Source organism: Rattus norvegicus, chromosome 14 (assembly GCF_036323735.1).
Source record: "Rattus norvegicus strain BN/NHsdMcwi chromosome 14, GRCr8, whole genome shotgun sequence".
Taxonomy (NCBI): domain Eukaryota; kingdom Metazoa; phylum Chordata; class Mammalia; order Rodentia; family Muridae; genus Rattus; species Rattus norvegicus.
The window spans coordinates 19,451,145-19,465,757 of record NC_086032.1 but is presented as its reverse complement, the minus strand read 5'-3'; the positions used below and the strand labels follow the sequence as shown (position 1 = coordinate 19,465,757).

General features: G+C 43.7%; 1 protein-coding gene across 4 annotated transcripts in view; it reads left to right on the top strand.

Moving 5' to 3' along the window:
- Slc4a4 (solute carrier family 4 member 4) overlaps positions 1-14,613 on the top strand; it is a 451,986-nt gene that overhangs the window by 111,622 nt on the left and 325,751 nt on the right. The window contains exon 1 of one of the 4 annotated variants that reach the window (XM_039092511.2): positions 6,650-7,868. The exons of the other annotated variants lie outside the window; for them this stretch is intronic. The gene's annotated coding sequence lies outside the window, so the exon portion shown is untranslated. Of the gene's footprint in view, positions 1-6,649; positions 7,869-14,613 lie in introns of those variants that run through there. 4 annotated transcript variants of the gene reach the window in all.

The window sequence follows — 14,613 nt, the reverse complement described above, 5'->3', positions numbered from 1 at the left end:
TACAATTTTTTTCTGCCCAACTCTCAATATTCATTCACTTGGTACATTTTGGTCATGGATGCTTGTGTCCTAACTTGAAGGCATTTCATGTACCCACCACTGCGTGGATTTACAGCCGTAGATGTGGACAATCTTTTACACAGCGCTGTCTAATCTGTGTATTTATCCACGAAACCATACGGATTCAGAGGTGGCTCATGTATTTTATCTTCGGACACATTTGCTACTGTCATAATGACTCCGAGGCTATGGCTTGTCCTGAATCTCTCTGGCCCTAGCAGAGAGTGCAATGACAGTTGACAAGGCCCCTCCTTAGGGTGAGAGTGTGGTTGGTGATGCCTTTAGCCTTTATTTACCTGCTGTGAGGTGGAAGAGAGGAGACGGTTCCTCCAGTCTTCTACATGACGCACTCAGTGGTATATACTCCTTAGTAATAATGTCTTTGTTGCCCTTGGACTAGGGAGCTGTATTGAAAACGGATGGCAGTAGAAATAGTAATAATCGTTGTGGTGAAATCACTTCCGTCTGTTGTTTGTGGGAGCCAAAACACGGTCCTCTTCCCCCGAAAATCAAGCGGATGGAAGAGGTTTTTATGCTTATCTGCGACTGAAAACTTTTTTTAAAAACACCCTGGGAAGCTATTGGTGGGGGCTGGAACACACATTCTATCTGCAGACCGCTGCTTCACCTTCATCTAATGACGAGGGGGAAGAGGATGGGTGGTATTTCAGTCACACAGGAAGAGGGTAAAACACTTGAGAGTTCATCCCACTTAATGTGGTCTTCGTCACTGATGGGCCATGCGGTCCATCAGCAATGCCCACTCGCTTCAGCAATGAGGTTTTAGATTCTACACTGCTGCACGTGATGCCCTGGTTGATTCTCAGTCTGGGTGTGTCAGTGGTGACTTCTGTCTTGGGAGCTCAGTCTATTCTCATGCAGAATTCACACTGACGTGAAGTACATAAGTTAAGTCCTGGAAGGACATTAGTAATCCACAACCGGCATCTTGGGAGTCTTATTTTCCTCCTGCTTTGTTGAATTTGTATTGAATAGAGTTTTTGAGATACTTTTGGGTGACATTAAAATAAAACAGAAATTTAAAAAAAGAAAGAGAAAGAGGCTACATCATATTGAAACCTGCTCTTTTGTGAGTGACATAGTAAGAAAGCTTTTCCTAATGTCATTAATAGGAAGTGAGGTATCCTTTTTTTGTCTTTGTGACCATCCTAACCCATGAACAGACCACTCTATACTATTTTCAAATGAGAAAACCTAAGGAGACTGGGCTTTTCTAATACTTAATTCCATTTTTGCCGTGGAGACCTCCTAATGATTGCTGGGATCTAGTTACATGGTCATCTATTTGGTGTGCTCTCTGGAAAGAGAGGCTTTGAGCAGCAGAGAGAAGACACATGCTGAGGAGGGCTCCTGTCACGCAGGAGAGCTCTTAGTCTTCATGTATGAAGCACATTAGAGTTACAATTGCTGTAAGACCTCTAAATCCCAGCCAACAGAAAACAAGAAAACAGAACAGACGTTGAGCCAGCTGAGGGGGCAGCTTGTTGGTAAAAGAAGAGGAGGCCTAAAGACCATAAACAGAACTAAAGGGTAGAGTTTAAGACTTGATAGTGTCACGTAAGGCAGCACCCCTCTTCTTCTATCCCTTTTTCCCCTCACTCCTTCCATCAGCCTCTTCTATTTAAGTTTTTATCAAGGTGCAATATGTAGTCAGAACATCTCAAATGCCACTGAAACATCAGAAAACAGCTCAACAATCTACTTGAGTGACTCCATCCCTGTAACCAGCACTCGCGTCAGGACGCAGGTCGATGGAAGCTTCGGAGGCTCCTGTCCCCTCCACTGACAGCCACTATTTCCTTCAACAGTAACTTCTCACTCCTGAGGCGTGGGGGTCTGACCTTTCTTGTTTGATGCTACATTTGGGAGATTCAGTCTTGGTTCACGGGTAGCAAGTTTGTTTACTCTCATTGTTCTGAAAAAGGAAAGAGGAAGAGGGGTTGCTGCCTCACAGGGGAATAGGATGATACATTTATCTGTTCTAGTCTTGATGGATTCTTTTAGTTAAGTGTGGAGAACTTAGTCCTGTGTATTGAGTTCAGTTGTTAGATTTGGGTTAGTAGATGGAATCTTCCCTCAGAGTTGATGCTGATCCATCTTTCTGCATGCAGTGAATGAAAGACGTCCACAAACACCTTTATGAACAGTGGGCCTTTTGGGCATAGTATGTCTTACCCAGTCTGTATGAATGCATTCCATCATGGGTTTTATTTACACTGTCCAGTGTACTCTTTCAAATCCTTCTCAGGTATACCATTGGCTTAGTTGTTATTGTCTTTGTTTTGGCTCCTGAACTTTCTAATACATTATTCCAAGTAAGGAAGGCTTAAATGCCTGGGAAATTAACTTCATTTACTTGATTAGAAAGCACAGCCAGTCAGGCAAACTCCCTCACCAGTAGTGCCTTCTTCTAAGGACTGTCATTATGGAAAGAGATTAGGAACATTTGAACTCGACTGTCCCAATGGTAGGAATCTATAAAATCCCATCCTTAAAAAAATAGGCTAAAGCCCAACTTTGAACGAACACTCTAAGGCATGTAGAACTGGCCTTTTCCATTACAGCAACTCAACAGGACAGTCACGTGTCCTGTAATGTTGCTTTGCCCAGGGTTTGATGGAGACCTGCTTTCAGAAGACACAGGATTTGAAGACTCAAATGTCTTACACTATTCAACCTTTGATTTGTGGAATTTAAAAAGTTGTCAGTTTAAAAAAAATTTTTTTTTAACCAAAGTCACCATAGAGCTCAACTCCCAGAGGAGGTTTCAGCCTTCCACCAAATGATCTTTATTAAGCTTTGTTCCGAGTTATACATATGTTAGCTATTATCATCATTGTGTTCTGCAGGGCTCTTTATTCGTGAATTGTGCCAGCACCGAGAGCAGTTGCCGGCATATTAATAAATGTTTGGCTCACTGAATGAACAACACATTTTGTTATCTTTCTTAGGTTCTTACTCAGAGTAACTCGAACTGTGTTTCCCAGGTTTCCCTCTAAGACTTTTACGTTTTGTCGATAAAGCTGACGCTTGACCAGGGTTTGTGAAACATTATGTTGGAGATTGACTCTTAACAGTCAGCAGTTTGAGATCACCCGTGTCATTATATGGGTCACATTAAGTCTGTGCCCCATGGAACACACAGCAGACCTAAAGCACCCTTGAAAAATGATTATATTGCTCTTCACTTCATGGACAATTCCCCCAAAGCCTACACACTATATATTTTTAGCTTCTGTAATTAGAGTGCTAGGCAACACATTTCCAGATCTAGAATACCGTAGTGGCTCCTCCAGTACGGAAACTTTGGAAGCCATGTTGCACACAGAGTTAAACATTTAGGGAAGAATATCGACTGAAAGCTGGAGTTCAGGAAGAACTCTTTCCACTCAGTGGGGATACAGTGTTTCTCACACATGCCAATTGGAACATGAAAGTCCAGGTGCAGAGCACAGCCTTGCCAGCATTGTGAAGCAGCAGCTCTTAACTCCTGACTCTCAGCTAATGGCTCATTTAGAGACTTTTTTCTTTTGCCTATTCAACAGAATTAGAATGTGTGTGTGTTTATGCGCGCGCGAGCGTCTGTGTGTGTGTGTGTGTGTGTGTGTGTGTGTGTGTGTGTAGGATCACATGGTGCTTTTAATCAGTGGTAGGTTTGTTTCACTTTGCAAATCAGACTGGCAATGCAAGGAAGACGGGTTTTTATTTATTTTTTGAAAAAGACTTTACTTATTTTATGTATAGGAGGTCACTACCACTCATATGTCTGGTGTGTTCAGACACACCAGAAGAGGTCATCAGATCCCATTACAGATGGTTATGAAGCCACCATGTGGTTGCTGGGAATTGAACTCAGGACCTCTGGAAGAGCAGCCAATGCTCTTAACCACTGAACCGTCTCTCCAGTCCCCTGGAGGATGGATTTTTATATGGACATCTGATTGCAGTTTTTACCCAAAGGCTTCTTTTTTCTTTCTTTTGTATTGGGCTTATTTATTTATTTCTTTGCTTCGTAGAGCTGTTGGCACTCTGGGTTACTTTGGTCTCATCACTTAAGTGCAATTATTTTTTTCTGTCTGTTTGTTTTTTGTTTCTTTTGCTTTTTTAATACTCTATCGGGTAAGTAGCGTTTCTTCAGCATCACATGCCGGATTGCATTTATAGGGATGACGCTTATATTTTAGATGTATACCTCATCTGTGCTTGACCCAAATGGGCTGACTGGATGGGAAATGGACTTTTCTGGTGTCGTAGGCAGACTTTGTTTTCTGGTAAAGGCGTGATTCAATGGGAACTGGAAATGAAAACGAAGAGTGACCATGCCTTGTTAAACTAGTCCCTCAGAGAGGTTTTTGTTTTTGTTTTTCCACAAATACCTGGATCCTCCCTTTGATGTTTATTCAGTACTTGGGATTTTCAAAAGATTGAGATTATGGATTTTTTTGGAAGAATAATGATTGTGTGTATCTTTTAAGATAAGAGTTATCACTTTAAAACTATATATAGATGTGAGTATCTGCATGTGAGAATATATACAGAAATGCAGGTGTCCAAAGACTCCAAAAGAGGACCACAGATCCTCTAAAACTAGAGTTACAGGGAGTTGTAACCTGCCATGTGAGTGCTAGGAATCGAACCTGGATCCTCTGGAAGAGCAGCCAGTACTCTTAACTGCCGAGCCATCTCTCCAGCCCAGGGGTAACTGTTTAAAGAATTGGATTATAATAACTCTAGTGTCTAAACTGGTGTAAAAATAGAAGTGAATACGCTCTTCATTTCTAGTGTCCTCAGCAGGGGGATCTGTTGTCTACATGACTTGATGCAACAGACCTAATGTCTTTAATACACGCTTTACAGGCATCGATGGCTGCACTCTAAGGCCATCCTCTTGGGAGGTGCATGGCCATAGCCACAGCAAGACGGCAGTTGAACTGCTCCGCACATTTCTTCATTCCTTGCCCCTCTATAGACTGTGACCTTAGGAAGGGAGGGGAGCACTCACCACGTTAGCAGAGTTGGGCCTCTTGGAAGGGAGAGGCAATGGTGAATTGTTAATCTACACTGAGCTCCTGGCGGGCGGCGGGTCACACATGCTCTACACCTGCCCAAGAACTCTGGATTCATGAATGAAACACACACACACACACACACACACACACACACACACACACACACACACAGAGAGAGAGAGAGAGAGAGAGAGAGAGAGAGAGAGAGAGAGAGAGAGAGTTTAAATATGCCTCGACTAGCTCAGTGGTTAGGCACTCCCAAGCCTCCTGCAGCTAGCACACACTCCATCTGGTATACCTGAGTTAACACCTTTTAAAATCTGTATTTCATCTCTGCTACCCCAGACACAATTGGGGGAGTGGGCCCCTAGGGCCACTTTCCTGGATTCTTACATGTTGGTAGGCCTTTAAGTCTGCTCTCTCTGCTTCTCTGTGATGGCATGGTCTGTCCTAGGCCTCTTGCCCTTCTTCTCCCCTGTCTTCTTGCCCAGGCATGCTAAAAGTCCCTTCTCTTTTACCCTGCCCAGCTATTGGCTGTTGGCTCTTTATCGATTAATCAAAAACCAATTGGGGACAGGGACCCTCAGCGTCAGGACATGTAGATTCCTGTGTGATTTTTGGGAACTGAATTAAGATAAATCATTAGAATTGATCCCTAACAGGGAGCTTGTTGAAGTTCTGATGATCACAGTCAGTCACCTCTGGGCATTAACAGATCCGGCAGAAACACAAGGCTCACACATTCTCACCATTACGAGTTGAGCTTCTTTGCCAGGGAAGTGAGCAGAGGCAGATAGGGATGTGTCAAAGGATTTAGATGAACAAGATCAGATAGCTTCCCTTGAAGATATGTAAGGGAAATAAAAGGAAAGCCCATTCAGAAACACCAGAAGAAAATAAAGCTCAAGCAATTGGATATTTTTTCTTTCTACCAAACATTTTGGCAGTGAATTCTGCCTGAACACTCACTGCTCACGCTTCTGTCACTGCTCACACTTCTGCGCTGTTTTAGCTCGCTCTCAGGTGAGCACACAGTTCTTTCTATGTTGAACACTCTTTCAGTCTGGGGTACACATCTTTCTCGCTGCTGCCTTGACTGAACAAGCTAGAGCAAAAAAGACTTAAAATGCCTGAGTCAGACTTCTGGAGGAACTGACCGCAGGTAGCAGCTGTGACTCCTTGTTGTCCTGCCCCTCTGTACCCGTCTTGTGACTTTCCTTACTAATGACGTTCGGGATCCAGTAAGTTTGGGGTAAAATTTTGTTAGAAGTATTTGTCTTCTGTTGTTGATCGTTGGAAAACAACGCATTTCGATTTGATTGCCTTCTTTGTTCTCTGTGTTGTACACACTCTTACTATTTATTTGAGATTAAGAGTATTAATAGTGTCTTAAGGCTTTTAAATTTTATTTATTTTTTAAGAGAAGTTTCTCTCTCTCTCTCTCTCTCTCTCTCTCTCTCTCTCTCTCTCTCTGTGTGTGTGTGTGTGTGTGTATACACGTGTGCATGCGCATGAGTGTACTCCTGTGGAGACCAGGAGTCATTGGCTTCCACGAATCTTAACAGATGTGTGCTGATTCCTGACTGTTATGTGGGTCCTGGGATCCAGAGTCAGTCCTTACTGTCTGTCTGTCTGGCACTCCTAAGCACTGAGCCACCCTTCCAGTCCCATTGTAGGGATCATTTAGCTTCTTTTGGAATCATTATAGGCTAACACAAGAAGTTGTTAAAATGCAGGGCAGGACGTTTTCCCAGTCCTTTATTCAATATCCTCCCATTTTTAAGATTCCTAAAAGACATCTTGGTGCTTTCTCATTCCAATTGTTTTTTTGTTTACCATATTTTGAGTCTTGAGTAAGGAGTTTTAAGTCCAGATGTTCTTATAAGATCTCTGCGAGATGTTATACAAATATAATTAAGTAAGCAATATTGACAGGCATGAGACTATCATTATATCTCCGTGTTACGTGTTTGATCACTTGCCTTACAGTATGTGTGAAGGGGTAGCGTATTCAGTTGCTGGGTAGATGAGCTTTTGTTTGTTTGTATGTGTAGTATTTCTAGTTCACTGCTTCTTAGTATGTTGAAAAGTAATACACTTGGCCACATATTTGAGTTTAATTATCTCATACTGAGGGCTTTCACGTACTCTTTGTGCATGCGTTGGACTGTATGAAGTGTCATTGGGAATGTTCCCTCGAGGGGCTGGAGCGATGGCACAGTGGATCCGAGCAGTGTGCTCTTGCAGAGGTCCTGGGTGGAGTCCCCAGCACTGACATGGTGGCTCACAAACACCTCTAACTCCATTTCAGGGGACCTAGTGACCGGTTCTGGCCTCCCCAGGCACTGCACACACATAGTGCATGTACATGCATGCAGGCAAAATATTCATGCACGTGCAAAATTAAAATATGTCTTAAGAAGTCAATATTCCTTAGAGGGCTTTATCTTGTTTTGAAGATAGACATGGTTGGAAAGGCGGAGAGAAATAGAGAGCCCGTCAAGTACCGAGAACGGACAGAGCTGTCTGAATGCTTATGATTATAACCAATGGCATCTGACGTCCGAGTGAGATTTCACTGAAGCCTATGACGTGTAACACTTTCCTCAGACCCAGAAGCACCAGTTACAACAGAAGATATTCAGAGTTTGACATAGTAGATGCTTCTCGGTGCTGCTCATCACACTGAGAAACTGGCTTCTCCAAAAGGAAATGATCTGGAGAGATCCCTCGGGGGACCACGAGTTCATACTTCTTCAAAGGGAAGACGGGCATTTTGTAAGTAGGTCTAATCTTCCGGTGACCATTCTCTCTTTGTCTAGGAGGTTACCCAGAGCCATTCTCTTTGCATAGAGCTTCGTTGGTTCAGCTCACTGTTACTGTGTGGAATGTGTCTCTCCTCCACAGTGCTGCTGTAAGATCCCAGTGAACCTTGATCTGGAAGATGGTGGGTCCAACCCCATATGGCAGTTAATGACATCTTCCCATCTGTCATGTCTCAGCTCTTACCTTGACCATAGGGCGCGAGTGTATGTGCATGGCTACCCGTGAGATTATAAGATGAGCACATAGACCCTGTTAAGTTTCTCTGAACCCAGTCTATGCTGCTATTGACATGATGCTATTACATATTATTTCTTGATTTGGAATCATTCCACCAGTCCAAAAACTTGTTTGTTTTCCCAAGCAAATGAGGTTGATTTTTATTTCCTGAAAGTTTTAAAATCATTGTCAGGGACTGGGAGGCTGGCTCAGTGGGCAATCACTTGCTGCATGAACACGAATACCTGATATTGGACCCCCAGCATCCATGCAAACAGACAGGTATGGCAGAGCAAGCCAGCAACACTAGTTGGGAGGTGGAGACAGGCATGTTCTGGGAGCTCATTGGCCATTCACCATAGCCAATTACTGAGCTCCAGGTTCAGAAACAGACCCTGAATCAAAAATAAGTTGGTGGAGAGTGATGGAGAACGATACCTAGTTTTGACCTCTAGCCTCTACACACACGGGTGTATGCACCTATATGAGTGTGTATACATAAAACACACACACACACACACACACACACACACACACACACGTGGGAGAGAGAGACAGAGACAGAAAGAGGCACACATACATACACGGGGAGAGAGAGAGACAGACAGACAGACACACACACACACACACACGGGGGGGGAGAGAGAGAGAGAGAGAGAGAGAGAGAGAGAGAGAGAGAGAGAGAGAGAGAGAGAGACATACATGGGGAGAGAGAGAGACAGAGAGAGAAACATACACACACATGGCGGGAGAGAGAGAGACAGAGAGAGAGACACACACACATGGCGGGAGAGAGAGACAGAGAGAGAGACACACACACATGGCGGGAGAGAGAGACAGAGAGAGAGAGAGAGAGAGAGAGAGAGAGAGAGAGAGAGAGAGAGAGAGAGGCACACACACACGGGGGGAGAGAGACACACACACATGGGGGGAGAGAGAGGGGGGCACATACACACACATGGGGAGGAGAGAGAGAGAGAGAGAGAGAGAGAGAGAGAGAGAGAGATTGAGAGAGAGATTGTGTTTTATAACTTTTTGCATTGTAGCAGTGTGCTTTCATAATTTAGAGCTTGGAAGCCCAGCAGCACATCTTCCCACTTGGCTGCTGGTTTTAGCTTCTGTGATGGACAGACGCTTGAGCCCGAACAACATAAAGTCTTTGTAGAAAAGCCAGAGCAGCAGCAGAAGCAGGTTAGAACATGTAGGTTTCTAGCAGCTCTCTGCTTGGACTGCAGCTGTAAGTGTAAACTCAGGGGTTCTGTTCTCAGGTGCTGTCTGGGGATATAAGTGCTGAGGGAGTGTGGTGCCTTGGGAAGAAGGGGGATGGAGTAAATGCCTACAGCCTGGGCTATGGGGAGGCACAGTCTAAGGCGTCAAGGAAAGAGAAGGAGTCTCTGGAGGAGCCCGGAGCCCGACTCTGGGAAATTGTGAACCTGCCTGCATGAGTTAACAGGAGCACTGTTAAGTATTCACTTCAGTAGCTTTTTCTGATTATAGAAGCTTCCCTAATTAGGGTCCGAACTAAAATTGTCCTAAAACATTTTTGATGTTCACCATTGTAAACCGAGTTGTACACCCTTATCTCCCATCATAACGACACATTGGACAATTTCCCCTTTGCCACCTCTCTTGACCTTTAGGCAATTCAGAGAGCCTGCCCAGGGCGGAAACGTGTGGACCAATTGCTGTATTGCTATTAACCAGTTTGTTCATGCTCTTATGCCTTAATCTCTGATTAGACAGCTATGGCACCTTAAATATTTTTCTAAAAACAAAATTGTAGGTAATTGCACAATGACAATCCACACAGGTCGTGTGAAAGGCAGAGCCAGCAGACCCTGAGAGTAAGAGGAGGCCTTGGGAAGATGTTCGGCTCCAGCTAATCTCAGCTTCCTTACTGAGGTCTCCTTATACCTGCAGGCTGGTGAGGCTCATGCAAAGTGCCACGATTTTCTGGATCCTCTGTAACTGCCAGCACTTTCTTGTGCTGCTTAAGAGTTTGGGCTTTAGAGCCAGGGGGCCTGTGCTTGGATCCCACTTCCCGAGCTGTCTCTGATGTGTGTTCCTTGAGCAGCTTCTGAGATCTTGTGGCTTAGGGTGTCTCGTGCTGAGGAACAATGGTGGAGAGAAAATGGGAGTGAACAGAGAGGAGTTGGGATGTAAGACAAGAATAACACAGGCTTCAGTAGGTCTCCTGTAGGGCCTCCAGAGATCCTTGAAGTGTCCCACTGGGGAGTAAGGGGAGCAAGCCTTAGAACTTTCTGTCAGCCAGTCCTGCAGCACGGACGGACGGAGCAGCATCTGGAGGGGTGGTGGCTGGTGGTTTTGTGTTCCCAGTTCTCAGCCTCTCAGCTGAGCTCACCTGACTCAGCTCCCGTGACTTATGTAAGTTAGTGGGTATGGCGTACTTAGAAAAGTGCAGGGGAAGTTGCATTTGGTGTTTGTTTTTTTTTTTCCTAACTCTCCCTGCCCCTTGTAATATAACTCTCGTGAGCCTGAAACTGAGTGCTCTCATTACTAACGTTTCCTAGTTCTTCCTCTGAGAAGATGACGCCTGGCAATATACTAGGGCAATTTAATGCATTTTGACGGGTTACATGTCTTATTGGTATTTATAGATGTCTACTGGGAAGGAATAAGGACTGATGTTAAAATTTGAAGAATTTGGTCATGTGGCAGGAGAAATTTTTAAGAGAGTATGTTCGTGTGTGAGAGAGTGAGCAAGAGAGAGAGCGGGCCAGAGAGCAAGAGAGTGAGCAGTCAAGCGAGACCTATTGCAGCCTCCATCAAGGGTACAGACAGTATGCTCCACATTGAAGCCGAGCGGAACCCTGCTGTTCATCTGTAGAGCTCAGGAGAGACTAGGAAAGTCCACACGGTCTTTGTCTGCTCCTTACCTATTGCCTTGGTGCCTCAGGAAGAGGTTAGCACCTACAATCAATTAATGTAACACTGACAATGAAAATGTTTGTCCCTTAACCATTCCGGGATCCTTTTTGCTACTGTTTCAGCATTTAAGTGACACCGAGGTAGAGTAGATCGCCTAGAGTATTTTAGAAGTTTGGTTTGGAATTAATGTTCTTGTGGGCTTTAGTTTCTGCTAGTTTACTTCTTATTCAGTGGAGGGCACGGCTAGCTTCCTTGGCCAATTTTTATATTCTCATTAGGGACACGAGTGAGTGCAAAGTACTTTGAAATGGTGTCCCCCTATATGGTTGCTGTGATATATATATATATATATATATATATATATATATATATATATATATATTTGTTGTTTTAAAAGGACTGTCTGATCACACTGTTAACATTAAAGCAGAAATAGTCATGAAACACGAAGTGTGGATCAATATCTAATAGTCAGCATATCCCCCAGAAGACAGCAGAGTGGAGCTGGGTGTTGGGAACCAAGCTCAGTACTTCTTCAAGAGAACAATTGTACTTCACCAATGGGCCGCCTTTCCAGCTCCCCCTGGAATTATATTTTTAAAAAGAGATCTATTTTATGTATATGAATGCTCTGGTAGGTACACCTGCCTACCAGAAGGGGCATCAGATCCCATTACAGAGGGTCGTGAGCCACCATGTGATTGCTGGGAATTGAACTCAGGACCCCTGGAAGAATAGTTAGTGCTCTTAACCTCAGAGCCATCTCTCCAGCCCCTTAAATGTTTCTGTTGAGTTCAGCCTCCATTTCAGCTTAAGTTACTTGTAGGAACCTTTTTATTTATTTATTTTTTAAAGGACTTGAGGTTGATAGGAGTGATCCACAGACAGTAACTAATTTACATGTTTGTCATAAACCACTAACTAATTTACATATTTATTATAAACCACTAACTAATTTACATGTTTGTCATAAACCACTAACTAATTTACATATTTATTATAAACCACTAACTAATTTACATGTTTGTCGTAAACCACTATTTAGAAGAAGAGGATATGTGAATATAGAGCATCAACCAAATCAATGAGAAATTTTGTGTTACTTTAATTCTTGGGCATCAATTGTTATTTGAGTCAAGCAGTCTTCTGGGCTCCATGTAGAATTTCATAATTACTTTCTGGTTCTGAGTCATGAGTCTAATGGGATCTCCTCACTTCAGCAACTAGCATTTTTTAAACGACCTATTGAGATTGGGAAACACATTTAAGATCTCCCTATAGTATTTGATTGGAGACATGTTTGGGAGGGACGAATATGAATATGGATAAATTATTTAAAGGTAACCAGCGCACGTGTAAAACATGTTAATGGTTATATGTGAGTGGGAAAAACTCATCCTGTAGTAAGCTCTTTGTAAAGGCAAAGATGCCTGTGTTGGTTCGATTTTTGACAACTTGATAGAAACTAGAGTCATCTGGAAAGAGGGAGCCTCAATTAAAGAACTGCCTCCATCAGATTGGCCTGTGTGCAAGTCTGTGGGCCACTTTCTTGACGAATGATTGACGTGGGAGGGCCCAGCCCACTGTGGGTGGTGCTACTTCTGGACCCACGGTCCAAGGTAGTACTGTAAGAAAGCAAGCTGAGGGGTTGGGGATTTAGCTCAGTGGTAGAGCGCTTGCCTAGGAAGCGCAAGGCCCTGGGTTCGGTCCCCAGCTCTGAAAAAAAGAAAAGAAAAAAAAAAAAAAGAAAGCAAGCTGAGCAAGCCATTAAGTAGCACTCTTCCATGGCCTCTGCCTCAGTTCCTGCCTCCAGGTTCCTGCCTCATACTCCTGCCCTGGCTTCTGCCAACAATGGACTGTGATCTGCCCACTCAAACAAACCCTTTTCTTCCCCAAGTGTTTCTGGTCAGTGTTTGTAATCACAGCCACTGAAAGCCAATTAAGACGATGACTTTCAAAGCTGCATTTGGGGATGGAAACACATACATTACCTTGTCAGAAAACTATGGAGAGGCTTGTCAGATAGGTAAAAACCTCCACATGCAAGGAAGTTATGCAGGCATAGCTTCGAAGTTCCAAATGCAACATTAGGACTTTTGGGCAGATGGTTTCTCACTCCTCAGGAGATAAGGGACAGCAAATGCTATTGCCTCCAAAGTTGGTGTAGGTGAGAATGACTTCTGCACTTGTGTGTTTAATCCCAGAATCCCAGGCCGAGTGTAACTACGGTGCAGTGGCTTTGAAGATGTTGGCTTGAGAGCTATTTTGTGTGTGTGTGTGTGTGTGTGTGTGTGTGTGTGAGAGAGAGAGAGAGAGTCAGTCAGAGAACACTTCACCCCAACAACCCTACTTAGTGTCCTCTCTTCTCCCTCCTCTCCTCTTTCCTCTTCCCTTTCCTAGCCCTTCTTCATTTCCTTCTCATACCTGTAGGTATGTGTGTGTGTGTGTGTGTGCTTTGCCTGCGTATTTCTGTGCATCACATGTGTGCAATGCTTATAGAGGTTAGAAGAGGGTGTCAGGTCCTGTGGGACTGCAGTTACAGACAGTTGCGAGCTGCCATGTGGGTGCAGGGAATCAAACCCAGGTCCTGGAAGAGTCAGTGTTTTTAAATGCCAAACCTTATCTCCAGCACTGCCAGCTGGTCTTTAAAATGTGGGTTTTAGTTATGATCTGGTGGAAAAACAACTCAGTCTTAGTTATGAGGTGTAAAATGAATAAACACAAGCCTTTTGGTAGACAGACAGATGGCTTTGTTACTTCGATTTAGAACGTAAAGTTCACTTAGTTCTTAGACTATAACTACACATACCGTCTGGTCACAGACACACGCATGAGGGTTTGTTGGAGTAATGTACCAAAGAAGTATTAGACCAGAGCTCACACAGTATACAAAGTTTCACGAGTGAAACGTATTAATAACTTCCCTGTATTCCATAGCTCATGTGAAATGCGGAAGGGGAAGGATCCCTAATAAGTAAGACAATAAAGCTTAGTAAAACCACATTTTAGAATTTACATTTTCTCTGGAAATCCAGGACTGACTCTTTCCCACAAGGCAGTCAAAAGCTGGTAGGAAGGAAGGCCGCTTCATACGGGTGTCACTGTCAGCTCTTTGGTCTAATGGTCTAAATGCAAGGTGAGGGAAAGCAGAGACTTTTATACTAATGACTTGGTTCCATGGCCAATCCAGTGAGCTCACTTGCAATGTGGTTTGCTGAAAATTGATGATGATACTTAGCACTTAGTGTCTTCTCAAAGCACTTTACAAATGCTGAATAATTAATTGTCCCAGCTCCCATGTGGGGGGTCGAATAGCAAGTGTGTCTTCCCGTGTACCAGGAAACCATTATGTTACAGCCTGGAAATGTTTTTTTTTTTTCTTTAAAATTTTTATTTTTAGAGGTGTCTTTGCTTTCCAAGGTGACCGGGGTTTTCAATTGTTGTCCTGGCTTCTAGTCTCGGGGTCGAGGGAAAAAATAATCAAGGACACTGAGTGCTTGAAAACTTTTTTTTTTCTTTTCACTGTTTGTATTACTGCACTTATGTGAGCGTGTTTGCCCACAGATGCTCGCAGGCCTGCACATGTCACAGC